The following is a 19,475-nucleotide window of genomic DNA, read 5'->3' on the forward strand; positions in this document are numbered from 1 at the left end:
TAGTATAGAATTTCAGAGTGTTTCCTTCCAGCGTGGAATACCACTTTAGACTGGAAGGAAGGTTGATTTTCAGAAATAGAGAGGACCCCCCATCACCAGTCTGTTGTCCTACTGCTATTACCGTCACGTCTGGAATTTGGTTGTTCTGGAAGTGAAATTCTACTTGGTCAGATTTTTGTTCAACCATGTGGCATGTGCCGTTTAAACTAACATGGTTGACACTCTGTTTTAATTTTATGGGTCGGCTAGCCTGAGTCCAGAGGACCTTGTTTACGCAATCTATTAGGGGTGACAACCTTCTCAGGAGGTCATTCCCTAGTAAACAAGGGGTGCCCTCTGGGGTCACAACTATGACCGGGTGTTTCAACTTATGTCGCCCGATCTTAATGTCCAAGTCTGCCGTCCCCTCGACGGGAATTTCCTTCCCGTCAAAGTTCTGCAGTTGTCCAGGAAGAGAGGTGAGAGGAATTTGGTAATCCAGTGTCCACCAGTGCTGAGATTGTACCCTGCCCCTGTACTTGTACCGGGGCATAATATCTTCCCTCCTTCTCCTCAAGGGGGCACAGATAATGTACATTTTTGGACAACTGGTGGGCTAATTTTCTGGTTTTGGACATCGCTAGCGAGGAGATTTGGGCAGAATTCTGTGGAGAGTCTTGGGAATCTGAAAGAAAAAATTTGCAACTGGAGATCAGAGCCATTGTGGGTTCCCCTGGCTCCGTTTCTGGGCCGCCCCCCCCCTTTTTGGAGGCAGTCGCCAGGATGGGTTTGAACCAGGGGATTTTCTTGCTGTTGGTTCTGGGATGAGATGGTGGGCGGCGGTAGCTCAGTCTCCACATCTCCCCAGTCTGGATTTGCATCCCTAGGGACCCATTTTTCTTTGGGAGGAGTTCCCCCCTCTCTGAAGGAGAAGATCCTTTTCCCAGGATCCTCTGAGGATCCCTCTCCCTCAAATTGGAAGATCTGTACCTCCTCCTCAAACTGAGTCTGTTTGGGTCTTTTGTTTCCCCTACCCCCCCTCTGCTCCTTAGGAGGCAGACTTTCAGGGGCAAGAGATTTTGTTTCCGGTTCCTGGGTTTCCAGGGGCTGTTTACAAGTGAGGAAGGAAGCTTCCTCCAAGGCTTTACACCCCCCTTCCCTTTGTGCCTCCTCCCTGGGAACCGGTGATTTATCGGGGTGCTGCCCCCGTCATTGTTCTGGAGCACCAGGTCCAGAGTTGGGTGCGTTCTGCGCCGGCATGCTGATCTGAGGGTTCTGCTGTGCCCTCAGTATATGACCCATATCCCGCGCCATGTTTTGAACCTGGCGCTCTAACTGGGAAACCCGCTCAGGCTGATACGGGGCCCTGTTTTCTCCCCTGGGCTGATCCCGGGAAGGGTAGCTGTCCCTCCTCTGGTAGTACCCCTGGTTGGGAAGATTTTGGTACCCCTCCACCCTTGGCCTCCCCTCTCCCGGATTCAGTGGTCTGGGCTCAGGGAATTGAGGAAAGAAGGATGGATGATTTTGGGGTTGGAAGTTGGGTGGATATCTGGGGAAAAAGTTCTGCCCAGGGTTTGGTAAATTTCTGCCCTCCTGTGGGAAGTTTGGAGGGAAGTTCCCTGGGTTAGGTGCTTGGCTGGATCCCCCCCCTTGGGCTGGAGGAGTCCACACATAACCCAGGATGGGTCTGTTACCTTTGTAGCGAGGACTTACATAGTCAGGAGAGCGAGGGACCCCATTTGTGGGGCTGCCTCCCTGGCTCCCTGTCTGCGACTGGCCCGAGGACCTTCTGGGCCTAGCATTATTAGGTGCAGGTAGGTTTTTAGGCCCCCCCATCTCCAAATCCAAAACGGGGGTGACCTTTACCTCTGCCACCTTGGCAGCAGCAGGGGTGCTGTTGGCTTTGGGGTTTTTCTGGGCATTGCTTTTATTTTCTATGGGCTTCTGCACCTCATAGATGCGGGTAGCCTGTTCAATGACCCAGTCTAAAGATCTTTTCTCGTGAAAATCCCTCACGAGCTGGGTCATGATATATTTGGGCAAGGCATGGAAAAACGTGTTTATAAATTCACGGCTATCCGTGCGCACCCTTCTTGTGGTCTGTGCAAAAGCCCGCTTTAACTCCTGCACAAATTCTTGTGGGGCCTGATCCTCCCCACATTGCAAATTGTAGGCTGCCTTGCGAGCCTCTTGAGGATTTCTGTGAACAGAAAAATGTTTCAGGATGGCCGCCTTATAGGTGGACCATCTTAAATGATTTTGGTCCTCCAGCCCCGCAAAGAAACTGGAGTATTCCGGGGAGAAGGTCCACTTTACATATTGAATGCAGCTTTGGCTGTCCTTCAAATGGAAAGTCTCCATCATTTGTTCAAACAACTCTAAGTGCTCCCAAACAGAATACTTAGCGTTCTTATGGTAAGGCGTGATGACGCTCCTGATCGCCTTAATCTGCTTTAAGGGGTCCTTGAGCAAGGCCCTTTTTGCCTTATTGGCCTTTTTAGTTCGGGTAACCCTTGTCCATTCTTCGTCGGACTCAGAGGCACTGCTCCCAGAGGTTCCCGTCTGTTCTTCCAGGTTTTCCCGGATTCTGCGAGCCTGGGAATGGCTGGCAGAATGTGGGGACCTGGTCTCCTGTGTCCTGCGCAGTTCAGAGGAGTCTTCAGATTCCTCCTTGCTGTCAGGATTTGATGGGTACCCCCTCCACTGACCTAACTGGGCAGAGGTTTTCAGGATGCCCTTAATGGGCCTACTCTCCTGGGGTTCCCCACTGAACTGTATTGTACTTGGGTGCCCATACCCGGATGCCCACCCCTCCATTCCTGGATGGTACTGGCCTATGAGCCCCATGCTTCTGGCTGGATAGTAATCTGCCATCCCTGTGGCCCTGTGCTCATGTGCGCCAGGGGACATGGGGGTGGCAGAGTCCAGGGACTGAGAGGTATGAGGGCCTCTGGTACTAGGGCTCCTGAGGTTATGCTCCGGAGTTTCCATTTCCCAGCGAACCTCATCTCTATCCGCCCCTGCTCCCTGTTGCAATGCAAGAGCCTGCATTTGTGCCTTCAGTTCCTCAGTTAAGGCCTTACTCGACTCTATCAGTCTCTCCTGCATCGCTACCTGCTGTTGGAGCCTATCATTGTGTTGACAGAGGGCCTCATTTTCCCTCTGTGCTTCCTGGTTGGTCCTGGAGAACTGGGCCAGTCTTTGCTGCAGGAGGGTTACCTCCTGAGCTGTGTCCCTATTGGCCTGCTCCTTTCTTGCTAGAGCATCCTCCACCCTCCTGGTGTGCTCTAGCAAGTTCTGGTTTTCTTTTTGGAGGTCACCCAGTCCCTGGTGGGCCAGGTGATTTTCTTCCATTTTCCTTTTTAAATGGCAGACTTCCTGGCCTAAGGCGTCTCTTTCCTGACTAAGAGCCTGCATTTGTGCCGCCAGGTCGTCCCTTTGCCTTTGGAAGGCACCAGCTTTCTGGCGCTCCTGATCAAACTCTGCCTGGGTATCCAGGTCTTTCAGGATCAGTTTATTGCTCTCCTCTTTCTCTCTGTCTAGTTGGATTTGCAGGGTGGCTACCTGCTCTGTGCATGCCCTGTTGAAATTGATCTGTTGCTCCAGCTTTTTCTGGCTCTGCAGTAAGGAGTCCAAACTGTCTTGGTGCTCCTTCTGCAGGGCCAGAAATCTAGTATCCTGTTCTGACTTTTCCTTTTGCAGCACATCCATATCCTCCTTTATTTTAGTAATGTACAGTCTGCTGTCATTTTCTGACTCCTGGCTCCTCTGCAGCCTCTGCTCAGAAGAGTCCAGATCAGATTGGACCTTCTGTAATGCCATCTGTTGCCTATTTGCCAGATTTTGGCTTTCAGCACATCTATCCTGCATGTCTCCCATATATAGGTACAGGTATGCTGCTATCCTGGCGATCTTATTGTGTTCCTCTTTGGCTTTAGGAGCCATATATAGTTCACTCAGGGCCACATGTAAGGGACCCTGATCTCTATATATATCTGACCCTGTTTCAGTGACCTGTTGTGTGATGGCCTGCAACCACACATCCTGGCCCTGTTCGGTCCATTCACCTCTCACAAATAGCTTATGCAAGAGGTGCTCTCTGGCTATTTTCATGTCTACTAAGGTCGTCATTCTAGAGATTGGTCTCTGTCCTGACTTACAGAAGTTAGTATTTTATTTTTGCAGAACAGAACTTTTCTTGGAGTGTCCCTTTTGAGGAATGCTTCACAGCGTAATGCAGCGTGGTGATCCGACCGGATGTATGTATCCCGTCAGTTAGCACACTGTATTAAGCTGCACAACTGGTAAATCTAACCCAACGTCTCGGCTCGAGCCCCCACTTTGTAAGAGGATTCAATTCAACACTACAGCTAAGTCAACGCCTAGTCTATAATACTGAATGAAAACCCTTATTGATATATCTTTAGGTCCAGTTCATGCGTTCTGGATGACTACCCCTATATAACACCCCTCTCTTGGAATCCCCCTGACCCCACTGAGCCAAGAAGTAGTTCTGTTTTGCAAGTTTAAAAGGTTTATTTGATAATTTAAAATAGATATCACACTTTTTAATAAATTAATAATTGAATATCACACTTAATCTGATATGGTAAATATTAACAACGGAGAATCTGGCACTAGCACACTTCTTTAATCACTAATGAGTTGACATGAAATGGATAAGGTAGCACACTGGTAAATAGGAACAAAAGTATAATGTGGTAGAGGATGCTTTATGTAGGCTCAGGTGGATGCAATATTCAATGAATGCAGTACAGAAAATACGCAATATGATTTCAACCAAACAATGTAATCACTTTTCTCTGGCTACTCCCCTCCCCCCCTTGATGCAAGGCAAGGAAATGGAAGGAAAACACACAGTTCTCAGAAATGCAATCAACTGTAATTCAGTTCAATCCAGCAAGCTTAAACAGAAGTTTGAAAACACAGGCAAATGCTTTGATAGGTGCTAGCAATGAATGAGAAATATGCTGGAAACGCTCTTAATTCCCTTTTAGAGGTTCAGGATGAGTGGTATCTAGTTAATATTAGTCCAGGCTCACACTAGCAATGATGCAGGGATAGTTAGCAGGTTAAACGAATTTCTGGCAAATGAAATCAGGCAGCAGCAGTTTTTTTACATGTGAAGAAATTGCAAATCGCGGCAAAATTCGCGGATGCGCCGAGCGCTATTACAAAGGAACCGCAAGGACTATCTCTACCGTTTTGGGGTCCTAGGAAAGCCTGGGATCTCAGCTTCCAAATGAAAGTTATTGCAAGTCTCTAGCCCAAACGGTTGCGGAGATATGAGTAATTTAGTAAAGGTCGTTTTTGGTTTTGTAAATTTTAAACGCACACTTTTTCAAAATGACAAATTTTACTAGAAATGACAGGTGACAGATAGGAGGCAGTTCTACTTAGGTTAAATAGATTGAATTAGATGAATTTAAACTAAGAGATGTGTTCTGAGTTTTGCTAAGTACTCACAAGAGATTTTGAACAGGAAAGCGACTTGGTCACGATCTTCAGTCTGGTCAGGTCTTTCCGGATTCTGCTCACAGCGCCTGGTCTGGTCTCGGCTAGGCACAGCACTGCTTTCTCTCTGGTCTGGTCTCTGCTAGGCACAGCACTGCTTTCTCTCTGGTCTGGTCTCTGCTAGGCACTGCACTGCTTTCTCTCTGGTCTGGTCTCTGCTAGGCACAGCACTGCTTTCTCTCTGGTCTGGTCTCTGCTCTGGATAGATTGAAGTCTCTAGTTTGGCTTTCTGGAGTTTGATGGAGGTAAGTATGGATTTTTCCGGCAGGGCTTCCAGCGGCAGATGAAATTGAATGTCCCTATGTGTCCTGACTCTCTGCTTTTATCTGTTTCTTGAGAATGGGTGTGTGTGTTGCATCACTAGACTTGCCCCTCTCATTCGTCATTGGTCAGGCTTCCATTCCTCCGCTTGATTGGCAAACTGAACTGTGAGTCAGATTGATGTCATTTTACAGCCTGCAGAAAGTCCACTCCTCCTGTCAACTTACACACAAATCTAGATTTGAAACAAATACATATTTGCAGAGGTACATATTGTTTTAAAATCATATGCACCCATCATGCATTACAGGAGGTATACCCTGTTCAAACTCTGCTCTTCCTGGGAGCTTGCATTCAGAACTGGCACATATTTCACTTTTTAACTGATTTTGCAATTTCTGACATGGACCCAACTTTACATACATGTGTGCAGGGGGTAGGGACATTAACTGATGAAGTTTCAGATTTTTAACATGCACACATTTAGAGTAATATCCACTTTTCCGCTAAAACCCCCCTGAACATACCACCGGTTCCTACCACGTCTTAAACTGTGGGCAGAAAAATCACAAGAATTATGGTATCATTTATAAAATTTTCACATGTCCGCACTATGAATTATCCCCCTTTTTATAAAACCATATCCTTGCTGCAGGGGTGTGTCTTTTCAGGTCACATGGTACAGAAACCAGTCTTTCCAGTTTCTGCCAAGCCAGCTTGCTTCTCACAGGCAGTGCCCCTCCCAGCTTCTCCAGGAGGAAGCCACTTTTTACGACGTCTGTAATAAAAACCTTTGCCTGAGTGGAGAGGGCTTTGTTCACTCTCTGGCAGAGCACAGGAAATTCAATTATCAGATAGATGGCATATCCTTAGTATGGGCAGCAAAAGGAACATTGGCCTGGGAACATAGTTGTGACTCAAGTTTCACTCCTGATGGGATCCGTTGCTAGGCAAAATCAAGTTCCTTAAGCCAGACCTTCAGCTAACTTTTTGTTGCTTTTAAAATAACTTGTAATTTTACACATGCAGCTAGAATGCTGATTCTAAGTGCAAAACTATGACATTTCAACAGTTACAAAGGCATGTGACACCAAACATAGGTCACTCATTTAATTTAACATTTTCGATTTTGGTGGTTTTAAATCCAGTTGCAGTTAGGCTTAAGCTGCTGACTCCATAGCATTTTTGTTATAAGCATTGTTTTTGGGCTCTTCATTTCCCAGATTTTGTAGGCACACAAAACTCCATTCTGCCAAATGTCTGCTGGTGTTCAGTGAATATTTTGCACATGTTGCAATGTTTGAAAATAGGCATTTTGACTTGCCTTCAGGGAAACAGAGTGGTTTTAAAACGCCGGCTTTTGGATAGTGGTGAGTACTGGTACTGCACCCATTTTTGGGATTTTCTTGGATTAATGCATTCTAAACAGGAATGGTTCTTACATGGTAGTAACTCCTTGCTTAACATTGTTTTGATGGGGCTCCTTACAGTAAGATGGTTATGTGGAACCCCACAAAAAGGGTTGAATCTTTAAAGTGGTCCAATGAGTCACGATTTCAGCAACTTTTTGACATCAGTAAAAGTGGATTTTGTTAACAAAGACCTTTCTTTACCCTGGTGGGTGGCAAGTTAGGTAACCATTTTGGTGTGCGCACAACTGCGCAGCTTTCCTGGATTTCGGCGCACATGTGGGTTTTCCGCCATCTTGAATTTCCTAAGCCCACAGCACCAAATGTTGTAGCAGGGTAGCTTAAACGTGGGTCAGGACACCCTACAGCGTACTACAGTGGGAACCTGGACCCAGTCATGAGAGGCCACTTCCCATGTGAACAAAGTTTAGCTGCCGCAGCGTTCGCCATGGAAAAGGTGACAACTATTGTAATCGGATGCTCCATGACGTTATACGTCAAGCACTCATTATTTGCCATACTAGAGAAACCGAAAGGTACACTGACATCTCAAAGGGCCTCTGCCTATGAGGTGATTATATCAAATCCATCAATCAAAATAATTTGATGTAAAACAGTGAACCCAGCCACGTTCATAGCAGAGCCAGTCACTGAAGGAGAGCCGATACATGACTGCACAAATTATGAAGAATTCTATGATGAAATCCCCATGGTGAAAGAAAATGCCCTGGCATGTGGTGAAATTGTTTTCATTGACGGTTCTTCAAGAATCAACCAAGAGGACGGACAAAGGTACATGGGCGTTGCCGTAATAAAACAAATAGCAAACAGAGAATTTCAAACACTCGTTAGTGCACAAATACAATCTAATTATTCAGCACAGGCTGCAGAATTATTGGCGTTGATACGCGCCATTGAGAATCATGCAGACCAGGAAGTAATGGTGTACAGTGACTCTGCCTATGTGACGTCCATGGTGCAAGCAGGACTAGCGCGCTGGAAGAGGAGGGGCTACCTCCGAGCAGACGGCATGCCAGTGCAGCTCGCAGCCTTATTGGACAGGCTGATCAAGGCACTATAGCACCCAGTGGGCATAGCGGTCGTGAAATGTGCCGCCCATACTCATGGGACAGATTTCGTGTCACGTGGAACTCACGCAGCAGACACAGAAGCCAAACGTTTGTCATCCAAAAATGAGACGATCATGGAAGTAGAAGTGGTGCACACCCATGAGCGTATGATGGTAGCTTGGGCCACACCAGACGCCTATAGCAATATGGGGCAGACCCAACTAATGGAGCTCCAAGGGGAGGCACCTCAGGATGAGAAGAATCTGTGGAAGCATCAAGGGTGTTCTTTGAACCCCTCTGATGGGTTGTGGAGGCAAGACAGCACTGATAAACCAGTAATGCCTGTCACCCTACTAAAGATAGCATTGGAGCAATTACATTACCCGTTTCATATGTCAAAAGAAAATCTCGCTGCAACGCTTGCAGAAGACTGGTTTACACCGAATTTAGCGGAGCATGTTGCATTCTTTATGGTGAACTGCATAATCTATATAATAAAGTAAAGAGTAAGATGATTCTTTTTCTCAACTCACACCCTCCCACCTCGATTAGGAACCTCTGTTAAATCTTCCGGCACTACAAGTCCTGACAAAATGGACTGCATGCTTAAATTGACTTACAAAAACATTATTTATTCAAACTGTTTCCACTAATATTAAAGCATAAAAACAACCCACACATAACACAGTGCAGCTTCTAGCAATAGAAAAAACAGTTTCTGAAACATCAACCACAATTCATTCAAATACACAGGACACAAAAGATATCACATAACAAATCACAAAAATCTCAATGTGTCATTAAAATAACGATCCCAACATGTTTCTGTTCTTCACAACCCATCTAGGGCAAACATTCTTCAGGGGATAATTTAAAACATCCACAAATCTCCTCAACACCGTGTTGACTGGGTTGTTTCTGTCACCCTCAATGGAAAAACACTGGGACCTGTGGAAGAAAGACAAAGGAAACTAATGAACTAAGGGGGGATGGGGTACTACAAAATGTAGAGGGGAGGAAGGCTGAATAATTGTGCCAACCTCTGTAGGTCCCCAAAAAAATGGACCATTGAGATTTACCTTTCGATGGTGAACCTTCTATGCGCGTCTGAAATTGACAAATTGCTAGTCTCTCGCCAATGGGAAACCAATACATCAATGGGCGTCACGGTCCGCCAAGGTATTACAACACCTAAAAGAGACAAACCACAAACAGAGACCGCATGCTCTGTTTCAGACCAGAAATCACATATCAAAGGCATCAGCATGATGAGACCAGAAGTTTTAATCATAATTACCTCTACAGATGTCCGGATTGGTGCTACGAAAGAAATTGCACCAAATGGACCAGATCCAAATTACTCTATTGCCTATCACAGTATCAATCTGTAAAACAAGTATAGTCATCAGCGACCTACGATGCCCTCCAATGCAAGACTGTCCACCTTTACCAACCAAAACATTGTCGGGTGATGTGCATCTAAGTTGAAAACACAACTACCATGTAATTACAAGGGTGCCCATGGTGACAACACATGCAAATATATAAGCCCATACAGAAACTCGCACAGACAACGTGGCAGGTTTCTTTCAATCTCAAGGGACATTTTTCCAACAAATTGAGGGTACGGACAAGGGGGCTGCCATGGCCCCCAATCTTTTTTGAGAAAGTGGTGATATACCCAGCGACCAATCCTTATACTCACCATTTGAGAAAGTGGCTAAGGTATATAGATGACATACTGATCATATGGGATGGCTCGAGGGAAGAGGCTGACTGCTTTGTCACTTAGCTTAACCAACAGAACCGTTTTTTTAAATTTACGGGGTCTATATGTGATCTTGAGACTCATTTTTTGGACATTGCCATCTTCCATCACAATGGGTTATTGAAAGTTAAGCCATATAATAAGACCACTGACAAAAACTCACTATTGCACTTCAATAGTCATCATGCCAAACATCTGAAGACCAATTTGCCTTTCGGACAATTTTTGAGGTTGAAACGCAACAGTAGTTTGAAAGAGGACTTCAGTCAGAGTGCGGATGCACTAACCCACAAATTGTGAGCAAAAGGCTATCCGTCCAGAGTGATCAGAAATGCTCCCAAAAGAGTCTACAATAATAACTGGGAGGCTTTGCTAGAGAAAAGCAATAAAACCACGAAAAAGATTGGCACTGTCTTTGTGAACACTTTCTCTAATTTGTCTTATAAAATCAAAACCATTATTATGAAAACATGGAAGAAAGTTTACCGAGGCAAAGAGGTGTTGCCACCCCTGGTGGCTTCAAAATAAATCCGAGCCTACGGACCATGTTGATCAGAAATAATGTGACAGAAATACATACACCACCTGTCAGACAAACAAGATTGTGGGGTCTGCCGGAAGTAAAAGGACATTTTCCTTGTGGCAAATGCAGCATGTGTGTCCAAATGAAAGAAATCAGATCCATACAAATTCTGCCAAATGTCATGTGGGTTTTTTCTGAAATGACCAATTGTAATACATCCAATGTTGTGTATCTGATCATGTGCCAGTGTGGCCTACATTATGTGGGTAAGACCAATAGGCAGTTTAAAGTTTGTATGGTGGAACATCAGAGCTGCATTAGAAATCAAGTGATTGCGGGCCCTTTAATCAAACATTTTGTTGAAATGAAACATGGTCATAATGATTTCACGTGGCTTATACTGAAAAAGGTGTATAGTCACAACAAAGTGGAGACGGATCAAAAATTATTGGATTTGGAGCAGAAAACTATCTTCAAATTACAAAGTAATGTGTTGGGGCTCAATGAGAGCATTGATTGGCATCTAGTTAGTCAAACATGAATATGAGTATTGTATGATTATATAATTTCTATATATTTAGCCTCTACAAACTGAGTGTGCGTGGTTTTACATTGAAACCCTTTAGTATTGTGAACTACTGGGGGGGGGTGCCTTTCAGAATACGAAGTGGTACAGGATGCATGGTATTGAAAAAGATGTTTTGTCTACTCCTATTGGTCAGGGTTTGTACAATTGTATTGTTTCCACAACTTTGTGTGTATTTTACAATACCATGCAATGGCTAATTTGTTCAAATGCTTGCTGCTGTTTCATTGTATGCATATATGTTTGACAATTTGCATAATCTATAGTTAATAACTATCCAGCATTAATATCTGTGTCCATGAATGTCGGCAACACCGGCCGTATGTTTAGCTTGTGCATTGATAGCTTGTCCGTGCTAAGATGGCCCCTTGTTTTTGGTTTTGTGTAGGTCCGTTGAGGAGATTAGTCCATCTTTAGTGTTTACACCTTGCTTGGGGATTTAGCTATACCAACAGTGTTCCTTGCCTGCATGCACTCGTGGGTGTATGATAAATGGCTTTCTACCGCCGTCTATGTTTTGAATTTATGGCGGAGCAAGCCTGCACTACAGGTAAGCGTGTCGGTACCCGTGATTTGTGTGGTCTATATGCGCACGTTATGTTGCGTGGGCGTATATTTATGCTGAGGCACCTTAGGTTCCACAGTGATAGTGACTGTCATGCCAGGCTATTTAGTCTCTGCAGGGGTCACCTACTGGTGTCTTACTTGGGTGTTGATAACGGGCACTTTATTCCGTACTGACACACGGTGCTGTTGTCCGCACATTACCTAGTTGTTGTTGTCTTTAAAGAACCTGACACATTGTCTGTGCCAGTTTCTGTATGGGCTTATATATTTGCATGTGTTGTCACCATGGGCACCCTTGTATTTATATGGTAGTTGTGTTTTCAACTTAGATGCACATCACCTGACAATGTTTTGGTTGGTAAAGGTGGACAGTCTTGCATTGGAGGGCATCGTAGGTCGCTGATGACTATACTTGTTTTACAGATTGATATTGTGATAGGCAATAGAGTAATTTGGATCTGGTCCATTTGGTACAATTTATTTCGTAGCACCAATCCCGACATCTGTAGAGCTAATTATGATTAAAACTTCTGGTCTCATCATGCTGATGCCTTTGATATGTGATTTCTGGTCTGAAACAGAGCATGCAGTCTCTGTTTGTGGTTTGTCTCTTTTAGGTGTTGCGATACCTTGGGGGACTGTGACGTCCATTGATGTATTGGTTTCCCATTGGCGAGAGACTAGCAATTTGTCAATTTCAGACGCACATAGAAGGTTCACCATCGAAAGGTAAATCTCAATGGTCCATTTTTTTTGGGACCTACAGAGGGTGGCACAATTATTCAGCCTTCCTCCCCTCTACATTTTGTAGTACCCCGTCCCCCCTTAGTGCATTAGTTTCCTCTGTCTTTCTTCCACAGGCCCTGGTGTTTTTCCATTGAGGGTGCCAGAAACAACCCAGTCAACACGGTGTTGAGGAGATTTGTGGATGTTTTAAATTATCCCCTGAAGAATGTTTGCCCTAGATGGGTTGTGAAGAACAGAAACATGTTGGGATCGTTATTTTAATGACACATTGAGATTCTTGTGTTTTGTTATGTGATATCTTTTGTGTCCTGTGTATTTGCATGAATTGTGGTTGATGTTTCAGAAACTGTTTTTTCTATTGTTAGAAGCTGCACTGTATTATATGTGGGTTGTTTTTATGCTTTAATATTAGTTGAAACACTTTGAATAAATAATGTTTTTGTAAGCCAATTTAAGCACGCAGCCCATTTTGTCAGGACTTGTAGTGCCAGAAGATTCAACAGAGGTTCCTAATCGAGGTGGGAGGGAGGGTGTGAGTGGAAAAAATAATCATCTTACTCTTTACTTTATTATATAAATTGACCTCCCTGTTGGTGGAGTAAGATGTTATTTTCTGAATAGGGACTTTGTGTACCTATTTGAACATACTGAACTGCATAATCTGCCAGCAATTCACCGCTGGGCACACATTAAAAGTAGTGAGAGGAATCATCCCCCGGCCAAATGGGCCTTTTCAGCACTTACATATCGACTATGTCGACATGATTCAAGTGTGCAACGGGTACTGGTATATGATTGTGGTGGTGTGTCCATTCTCTAGATGGATAGAAGCAGGTCCCTGTACACACCCCGACTCAACCTGTGCTGCTAAGTTCCTCGTAAGGGAAGTGTTCCCTAGATGGGGGGTGTGCGAGGTAATGAGGTCTGATAACAGGGCTCACTTTGGCAATGCAATATTTGAGCAGATCAGATTGTTGCTTGGTATAAAGCACAAGTTCTTGTCGGCATATCATCCTGAGTGTAACAGTATATGTGAGAGGCTCAACGGCTTGTTAAAGGAGAGGATAGCCAATTTGAAACTCACTCTAAAAAAGGGATGGCTGCACTGTATACCACTGGCATTGTATGCACTTCGGAACCAGCCAGGCTCCAACCATCATCTTACGCCGCACAAGATAGTCACGAGCAGGAGAATGAGGACCCCCTTACCCCCGAGATAGAGCTAGATGTGATGCCCAGCCAACTAGAGAGGTCTTGGGGACCAAAATGCAGGAGTATTTGAACTGCATGACATCAAGCCTCTCTGTCATTTCAGGCCAACTGCAGCAACGACAAAAAGGGTGCAGCACAGCACAAAACACAACAGGAGGTGCTGAGACAGACACAATTCAAAGTCTATGTGCGCCCCTCGTCTTCCCTGGTGATGCAGTATTGATAAGGGACCATACAAGGAAAAGGTGGGATGAGCCAAGATTCAATGGCCCTTTCATTGTGGAGGACTGCACTCCTTCAGCCATCAAGCTGCAGGGCAGAAGGGCATGGCTCTTCCTAAATGACATTAAACCATATATTGGGGAGAGCCCTCCAGTTGCACCTCACTGTGAAGAAACCACAGACAACGGGGAAGAACCTCAGCACGTGCAGACGAGATCCATGACGAGGAAGAAAGACGCATAAGCAGCAGAGACCAGAAAAGGAACTCCTGCGCAAGTTGTGGCTAAAAACAGGGACATTTTCCACAGGGTAAAAGGGGGCATAAGGACATAATATGGACACTCTGTGCATTATAGTTGCAGGGTGAAGAAGAACGAAAAGGGGATGAGGATTTAAAAAGGACACTCTGTACATCACAGTTCCTGGGAAAAGAAGAGAACTGTACATCCAAGCCACAACACACTGATCACACAAACTTTTGAATCAAGACATCTTCGAGCATTGCTGAAAAAACAGAGACTCTGATAGGCTGTGAGCGAAAGACTTTTTAAAACAGTGTCCTGAAGCAGCCTATATCGAGACGTTGTTTCACAGACTACATGGTATCTCAAGGAAGAAATCTCACCTGGGATGTATTGACCTACCAACAGCTAGTGGTAATTTCATATCCGTCACTCGTAGGAAGAGTCTCCAGTGTCGCAGACTTTATACAAGATCCTGCTAATAAGAAGGTAATCTGGCAACTACTGACTGTCATCGCGGAAGCCCTCGCTGAGTTGGCCGAATACAGTAATAAGGACACAAATGCTTCCACCACAAGTTTCAATGATAAACTGAAATACACACTTTTCTTTTGCATCATAGAGGAATGCCCAGGACTCGTTGGGAGAACAACGGATGCCCTCACGTACATCAGGGATCCAAGAAACAGTGAACACTTGAACCAACTGTGGATCAAGCTAAACTACTTGGTCGCAATCCACGTGGCAGGAAAGTGCAGAGACTGTTCACGTCAAACGAAAGGCCTGTGATCCAGAAACCAGCCAAGCAGGACAAATGTCCCTGTCACCCGAGGACAGACGGCTGGCACATAATGTCCTGTTTCGTCTGGTCACCGACTATCCAGAAATGGTAGGAAGGCCTGCAGAGGTTGACGTCATCACCTTCCTCAGGGACCGAGCTAATGTTGCACATATGGGCGCACTCCTCCATGGAATCATGCTCCAGGTGGAGCTCTCCAACTTCCAGCGAGAGTACCTGAGGAGATTCCGGTGAAACTTTCTGCTGTGGGACAGATCCAGGAGACAGAGAAACAGTTCTTCATCTTTCTCCGCTGTGGGACAGATCGAGGAGACAGATACAGTTCTTCATCTTTCCGCCGTGGGACAGATCGAGAAGAGCAGAAACGAGAACTTCACCATTTTATGTTTTTCATTTTTCATTTTTATTGTTCACGTTATTTTTATCTTTGTTTCTCCTTATTTTGTCTTTAGTTTTGGGTTTGATTCCCGATTGGTACCAAGCTTTTCCTTTCACATTTAACAGGTACCAGCATATCATCAGGACCGAAGCAGGTTCACAAGGTGAACTGGGAACTTACCTATTTTAGATATGCATAATGAATATGACTTGAAAAAAGCTGTTAGCCTAACCTATTTTCCATAGTCTAGCAAGGGAACTCTATCCCATAACCAGAGACTACCGTGGTCGCCCGCAAGAGGGGGGACACTTGAGAAGCACTCAACACTTTATGTTACAAACTTTCTGAAAGACAATAACAGAGTAAATAAAAATAATAAAACTTTATGGAACTTTAACAAATGATATGACTGAAATGGGGGCCCAGAACAGTAACTTGGTCCTACCGCCAACAGAGGGGCGCCCCTGCTTCCCTGGAAGGAAATGCTGACAGCTTTCATATAGATCGGTAATGTGTATATGCATAGTAATTATCATTGTTTTTCTGTCACTAACAATTAGAACTGCATTCTTTATTGGTGCACGAAGCGCTCCAATTTCAGTGCACCCACCAGATAATGTACGTATGAATCCTATGAAAGCACCCAGACCCTATATAGTAATTCCGGTTCCAAGACAACCTGATGGTAAAGTAAACAAACTAAAATTGAATGCAATTAGCAGTGAGTTATACACATTTGAGGAAACGAATGAAGAGAAAAGCTGGAGACAGAGTCAGCGCGGAATGAATGAAAATGTAGCACTGACCACTACACGCACACACACACTGAATGCACATGAACAAGGGCAAGTGTCAATGGCTACAGAACCTCGAACAATGAAAACAGACAGTAAGAGACTTCCTACCGAACAACCAGTTCCAGAAAATAGTGTAAGTAACCAAGAGGAAGAAAGCGAAAGGCCAACTAAAGAAGATGTAACCAAAGCACTCAAGAAGACAGAGACAGCTGCACAATAATTCACTGCAAAGACACAAATGCTGATAGACCATTTGTTCCCGTTTATAGCTAGAGCGAAGAAACTGCATGAGGAACTAAAAAATAGAAGTACAGAGACTGTAACGACAAGCACACCAGTCCCAACACAAGGAATAAGCACCAGGCCCACAACACGGCCATACAAAGGGCAGACTGGACACAGGTGGTGGTTAAAGGAACTCTACCAGAGAATACAAGAGAAGAAGAAAAACACAAAACCTTCTCCCGCCGTGATGCAGGTAAAGAAGCCTGCCCCTACGACAAGCATGATTGAGAGACCCCCAGCATGGAAAAGTAGCACAGACGCATTTAAAGATATAATTATAGCAAACTACAGAAAGACACTAAGAATAAAGAGAAGAAAGGCTGAAGGTGAATGCTTTGTCTGTGCACTTCTACCATACAGTATGGGAAAATCCAAGATCTTTGTAGCCGTGGAAATCGATGTCCCTACAGCACACTGTATGTCACACATAGCAATGTGCAACACCAGAGGACAATTTATGGGGAGAGATGCCTCATTGATATGGGCAACTGAAAAGGAATACCCCGATGAAGACGGTTACGTCTAGGACATCAAGACAAGAAACAGAGCGCACACTAAGAATCACGTGATCAGGTACGAAAAGCCTGAAGTGAAAGGATCAGGAACAAGATGGGAAATAAACCCGAGACTGAAAAGTCCAAAAAAAGACTGCAGAAGAGGCTTGGATTTGGAGAAACAGAGGCCAAATGCAGATCTGGGGAAAAGTGGTTTCCTCAAACGGATGGGAAGAAGGAGTTGTAATCTGCCGAGCGTGGATAGTCCTTGGAGCCTGCAAGGAAGCAATAGAGAATTCACAGAGGTTTTGCAAACCACTATGGCTGAAATTGGTAAAACTGATGACATGGGTCGAAGACAGAGTGTAACGCTCACCTGATTCCCGTAGAGGCGCCGGTCTTGACTGGGCGTATACCGTATCTGCAAAGGTGATGTGTAACACACGGCTGGCTCTTTGGGCTTGACCTCTGTGCACTGTATGTCTGACTTGAAGGGTAAGATGTCTGCAGATAGAAAATATGGGATTAAGGAACTGGGTTATTGAATGTCTCTCTCTTCTTCCCTTTCTCTTCTCCTGTAGAACCCCAAAGGTTAACGCTCTCACCTTAGGTAAGGGAACGCCGTGCTCTCCATCTGCCTCGGGGCAGGGTGCTGTAACCAGTTTCTTCACTGGATAAGGGGAGCAGACCTCTTGACTTCAGAGGACTGCTGTCCGTCGTTTACTGCACGAACGGTCGGTAAGTTTTGAGTAATTCTAATGTCTTTAAAGTCTTTAGTAATGATGTTTCTTGTTTTGCAGGGTTCCGGCGAAGGCGGATGACGGGCTGAAGTGAGTTTAAGATGGAGCCCGTGTGATGAATAGAAGCGCCTGGAAGCACTTAAGTAAGCGCTTGTTGCCTGCTTCACGATGCGCTCTAACTGTCTTTTTATTTTGCAGGTACAAGTTCGGAGCAGCTGCAGGGTGCCGGAATACCCACTGGGTTAGATGTGGAAAGGAGTAATGGCACGTGAGTATTAAAGTTCCCCAATGTCTTTAAACGCACCTTGTTTTGTCTTTCAGATGCGGGATGCAGCGCCGAAGGCCTCCGGAGCGTGCGAAGAGTTGGTAAGCTTTTGTCTTTCAGATGCCGGAATGCAGTGTGAAGACCTCCGGAGCGCTCGAAGAGTAGGTAAGCCTTTGTCTTTCAGATGCCGGAATGCAGCGCGAGGTGTTGGTGACAGCCGATGGACCAGGTAAGTGAAGAGCTGTCACTGAAGACCGTAATGCTAACCTGTTCTTTCTTGTCTTTATAGGTGTTGCTGAAGACTGGATTCAGGATGGTAAGCCTTTTTCCTTAGGCCCAGGATCAGATGCAGAAGACACGATGAGCGTTCTGCTGCAGAGGATGCAGAATAACGCAAAGCAAGATTCATCCATCGGATGTGGTTTAAATAGCCTCCTGTAGTGCTTAGGTGTCTCCTTCCACAGCCACGCCTAGGTAAGAAAAGAGTTCCTGCTTTCCAGAAGAGTACCAGTGTTCTGAATCTAGGGAGTGGCTCCTGCCCCACCCAACAGGAAAAGTAGTGCCAAACAGAAGAGGATCAGAGGCTCAACTGGCAGGCAAGTAAGCAGCATGGTCTGCTGCAGGTAAGTCCACCCAAGCATTATGAGCCCGGCGCTTCCAGCGCTGGGACTGGGCATATTTATGAGCCTGGTGCCACTGGCGCCAGGACTGGGTCCAAAAGGTCCCAATTGGGACTGGTTGGCACTCGGAACCTGGGTTATGGATCTGCTTCCAAGGGAGTTGGGAAAACCCTGACCTTTTGGAAGCAGAGATCATGACGGTACCCCCCCTCAAGGCCCCTCCCAAACCGGGCTTCTGCGGGGGTTTTGGCTTGTCAGGAAATGTTCGGTGAAATTTTTTGATTAGGCGAGGAGCGTGGACATATTCAGCAGGTTCCCAGGATCTCTCTTGGGGGCCGTAGCCTTTCCAGTCAATTAGGTAAAATAGTTTAGATTTGGAGATCTTGGAGTCCAGAATGCTTTTGCCTTCAAACTCGAGTTCTCCATTAACTAGGATAGGTTTTGGAGATTTAGTTAGTCGGGTTTGAGGTTGCACGGGTTTTAATAGAGAGACGTGGAAGACCGGATGTATCTTCATGTGCGGGGGCAAGTCCAACTTGACCGCTACTGGGTTTACTATGGTAGTGATGGAATAGGGACCAAGGTATCTTGGGTTGAATGTGCGTGGCCCTTTTAGAGGTAGATATTTGGTGGATAACCAGACTTGATCCCCTACTTGATATTGAGGGGCTTCCTTCCGATGTTGATCTGCTCCTTCCTTGTATTGTTCTTTAGCCCTTTGAAGGTGAGAAACTGCTTCCTTAAAGGCTTGGGTGATTGTAGAATGCGGGTAGTCTACTGCTGGTGTTTCAAGATCTTGGAGGGGATCCAACTCCGAGGTTCGAGGGTGACTGCCGTACAAAAGAAAAAACGGGGTTTTCCCAGTTCCCGAATGGAGAGAGTTATTGTAGGCATATTCGGCTATCCAAAGGATGTCTTTCCAAGTTTTTTCAGTTTGTTGCAGCATGCAGTGTAAATACTGTTCCAGAGTTTGAT

This window comes from Ambystoma mexicanum, chromosome 12 (assembly GCF_040938575.1).
Source record: "Ambystoma mexicanum isolate Mex_15411 chromosome 12, UKY_AmexF1_1, whole genome shotgun sequence".
Lineage (NCBI taxonomy): Eukaryota > Metazoa > Chordata > Amphibia > Caudata > Ambystomatidae > Ambystoma > Ambystoma mexicanum.